Source organism: Hevea brasiliensis, chromosome 9 (genome assembly GCF_030052815.1).
Source record: "Hevea brasiliensis isolate MT/VB/25A 57/8 chromosome 9, ASM3005281v1, whole genome shotgun sequence".
Classification (NCBI taxonomy): Eukaryota; Viridiplantae; Streptophyta; class Magnoliopsida; order Malpighiales; family Euphorbiaceae; genus Hevea; species Hevea brasiliensis.
The window spans coordinates 83,211,534-83,215,941 of NC_079501.1; the positions used below are offsets into that span (position 1 = coordinate 83,211,534).

The following is a 4,408-nucleotide window of genomic DNA, read 5'->3' on the forward strand; positions in this document are numbered from 1 at the left end:
AGGTGGGTCAGGCGGGTGCGTTAGGAAGAATCAGACGCCACTCTGCAGAAACGGTGAAGGGTTCGTAGAGGTGACAAATGTGAAGGCTCCGGATACTTCAGTTGCCCGTTTATTGGCAAATTTGGATATGAAAGGTTGTAAAAATGAGTGCTTGAGGAATTGTTCATGCACTGCATATGCAAGTCTAGGTACGACAGAAGGAAGTGGATGTTTGACATGGTATGGTGATTTGCTAGATACAAGAGTATTTACAGAAGGTGGACAAAGTATATATGTGCGTGTGGATGCACTGGAGTTAGGTATCTTCAAGCGAACTGTCATTAGAAATTCGGGTTCTTTTTTTCTATTTATTTTGTTGATGATGTGCTTAAATCTATTCTTCTGCTAACTCTAGATGACTGGTTGACTATCATATTAATAGTTGCAGTGTTTCTTTTTCTGGTCTTCCCTTTGCAGCTCAAAATGCAAATAAGCGCAAGGACCTTCTTGCAAGGAAAGGGATATTGGTAATTATGATACTGTCCGTAGCTACAGCAGTTTCCTCTCGTTCTTTTCTCATACTGCTTGGTGAGGAGGCAGAGGAGATTATGTAAGCAAATAATTAAATTCCTTTCAGATAGTTTCCTATTTCCTTGTTATTTTTCACTTTAATAATCGTTAAACTGCAATTTATCAATTCAAAATGCTTGATGACAAAAAGTTTAGAAACTATTTCCTCAATTTGGTTGCCAAGAAACTAAAAGAAAGGATATAAAAGATTATTATATCCAATTCTAATTAGTTTAAAACTGAGACCTAGTTGACACATGTTCAGCTTCTTCTTATTCTTTTTTTTTTCCTTTTTTTTTCCTTTATAAGCAATTCATTTTATTAATAAAAAAATAGCCAAGGAAAAACTTAGCATTAGAGCATCGACTAACCCAAAATGGACAACAATGCTAGTAAATCTTATATATAATTATCTGGTTTCATTCTACATGCAGCACAAAATGGGCAACTTGAAATGTTTATCTATAGTTCTAGTACTCTCCCAGATGATCCTCCAAGGGAAAAGGAGCTTGACAGATCTGGAAGTCATCCAGATTTACCTTTCTTCGATATAGACACAATAGTTGAAGCAACTAGCAATTTTTCCAACAAACTTGGAGAAGGTGGTTTTGGCTCAGTGTCTAAGGTATTATCCCGTGAACAGTAAAATTGTCAACTCCTTCATAAAATTTAATTTGAATATTTGGCAAGTCACACTATTAGTACTGTTGTGTGATATATGCGGCCATGGCAGTACGTCTGTGAAATAAGTCTAGAAATGTACTTTCAGGGTCAACTATCAAATGGACAAGAAATAGCAGTGAAAAGATTATCTAAACAGTCAGGACAGGGAATAAAGGAATTCAGGAATGAAGTACAATTGATATCAAAGCTCCAGTATAGAAACTTTGTCTGGCTTTTTGGTTGTTGCATTCATAAAGAAGATAAAATGCTAATCTATGAACATTTACCGAACAAAAGCTTGGACTACTTCATCTTTGGTATGGCTCTTCTTCTATTTGCTTTCACCCATCTTTAATTTGCACTTCTTTCCATAATTCCGATCGTCTAAGGATCTCCTAAACTCAAATTGACTATAGATAAGTCAAGGAAGCAACTATTGGACTGGAGAAAGCATTTTGAAATTATTTTTGGGATAGCTCGAGGAGTTTTATATCTACATCAAGATTCAAGATTAAAAATAATCCATAGGGACTTGAAAGCAAGCAATATTCTATTAGATGCTTCAAAAGAGCCAAAAATTTCAGACTTTGGGTTGGCTAAATTGTTCAAGGAACATCAAATTGAAGCCATTACAAAGCAAGTGGTTGGAACATAGTAAGTTACTTAACTCCAACACCATCTCCCTGCTTGGAAACATTAAAAGGTCACAAACCACCAATAAATTGTTTCTTTTTATCTACTTGTAGTGGCTATATGTCTTCAGAATATGCAATGGATGGTCTATATTCTGTAAAATCTGATGTCTTCAGCTATGGTGTCTTAATACTAGAGATCATAAGTGGCAAGAAAAACACTGAGTATGACAAAGAAAGCCCTTCTCTGAATTTGATAGGGAACGTAAGTTGATAGACATATCTTTCTTAAGATTAATTTCCTATTAGATTCAGTACTAAAGTAGTAAATAATTTCCTCAACCATGTTTCAGGTTTGGAAGCTATGGAGGGAAGGAAAAGGCTTGGACGTAGTTGATTGTTCATTGTTGGAACATTCATACCCTTGTCAAGAAATTTTGAGATGCATTCAGATTGGACTTCTATGCATTCAGGAACACCCAGCTGATCGGCCAACCATGCTTGAAGTTGTGTTCAAGTTAGGCAATGAAACAAGTCTTCCTTCTCCTAAAAAACCAGCATTTGTTTTCCGAACTCAAAGTGGGCAAGAATCTTTAATAACTAGAGGAGAAGTATGTTCTATAAATGATTGCACAATTACTATGATTAAAGGTTGATGAAATTCTAGTAGGACTTTTGACGGAGAAAGGGTCACGTATGTAAAATCTTTGGATCAAACATGTTCTCAATCTTGCAATGGACGAGGCCTTAATGTCAAAGCACGTAAACCTTATCTCTCTTTTTCTTCTCTTTTGTATATTGTGTGTTTATGCGATTGTATAAGAGGTACAAATATACAAGTGGATTGATATAAAACAACCTTATCACATTTTAAATGTGATTGTAATTACATTGAATTGTGCATAATTTTTAAGCTTGTGCCAATATATTTTTAGACCCAACCAAGTCTGTTTGGGATTTCAGAAATCCTCCGTCAAAGGAGGGTTTTGAATTTGCATTCCATTTGTCTCCTTTCTTGTAAGTTCAAAGTTGCTCTTAAAATAGATGAAAGAGACAATTTCGGGTGAGGTAGAGGTTTCATTATGAATACATTAGAAGAGAAATGCTGGTAGTAAGAGGGTTGCCGGTTGAGGATGGAATTTGACCAGGGAGCGCAACTCGTGAGAGAGATCAGAGAAGAGACTGGCTGGCTCTGACTCTTGAGTCCAGGACAAGCCATTTTCCACTAGGACTTCTCCATAGTCGTGAGGACAGGAAAACTTTGACCAGGGATTTCTCCAGCGGTGGACAGGATGCAAATTGCCATGTTTAAAAAGAATTCAGACAAGATAATTGATAATGGGCTTCTCACTAGCTCTTATAACGAAGAATTCATTGAGTTGAATGTGACTGAAATAATTAATTTTCAAAATCCAGGTGGATCTAGGCTCAATATATAAGGCTTGGGATCCACCAATAAGCAAGCAAACTAAAACTTAATGTTCACACTATTACGATATTATCTTTTAGAGACACATATCTTGTGACAAATAAAATATTTATTGCTAATAACTATTATTTGAGGCAAAATTTTATTAGTATCTAAATATTACATTATTTATTTCTAATGACTAATTTTTTTAGACAAAAACTTATTTGTCTCTAAATGTTATATTGATTTGTTTCTAATAATTAATATTTTGAGGTACAAACTTGTTGTATCTAAATGTATAATCATTTATTTATAATAATTAATTTTTAGAGGCAAAACTTATTAGTCTCTAAATGTTATATTATTTGCTTTTAATAATTAATTTTTTTGAGGCAAAACATATTAATCTCTAAATGTTATATTATTTATTTCTAATTCATTAAGATTAACTTTATTTATATAAGAAGTTTTAAGTTTTTTTTTTTTTAATTTGTCACTAAAAAATTCATTTTTTCATATTAAAAAAATTTTAGTAACTAATTAAACACACACTCATTCACTCTCTCTCTCTCTCTCTCTCTCTCTCGAAGGTCTTTATTATTCATCGCTGCTTTTGGATTCTCTATTCAGCAGCTTAAGATGCTAATCTTTATGGGGATTATTGCCCGTTGAGCCGTATGCCTGGGAGAAAGGGGTTTCACCAGTTGTTGATCTAGGAGTAGTTCAGAATGGCCATAGTACAACAAGAGTTCTTTTAGCCATCATCCTTTTACTTTATCTAGTCTTCTTTTTAGCCCACTTAGGAAAGTTTGGTTGGTGACCTCTGTCATGCCGTTGGACTGTGGATGATATGTTGAAGCGAATATGAGATTAATGCCCCATTTTGTGCAAAATCCTCTAAATTTGTGCCCTTTGAACAGAGTTCCATTATCTGTGATGATGACATTAACGATACACTATGACAAAAGATGTTTTTCTTGATAAAAGGTATAGCTTTGTCAGCGATGATGAGTTGTGTTACTTCTACTTTAAGCCATTTAGTGAAACAGTCTATGGCAATGATGACATACTGCTTAGATCTAGCAACTTTAGGGAATGGTCTGAGTATATCTATTCCCTATTGGTAGAATGGCCATGGACTTCCAATTGCTGT

At 34.6% G+C, this 4,408-nt stretch overlaps 1 long non-coding RNA gene across 1 annotated transcript; it reads left to right on the forward strand.

The window, feature by feature from the left end:
* Nucleotides 1–461: 461 nt before the first annotated feature.
* On the forward strand, nt 462–2,085 carry LOC131183432 (uncharacterized). Its single transcript, XR_009151514.1, has 3 exons — nt 462–589; nt 984–1,529; nt 1,629–2,085. It is a non-coding gene; the product is annotated as an uncharacterized LOC131183432 (long non-coding RNA).
* Nucleotides 2,086–4,408: the final 2,323 nt, after the last annotated feature.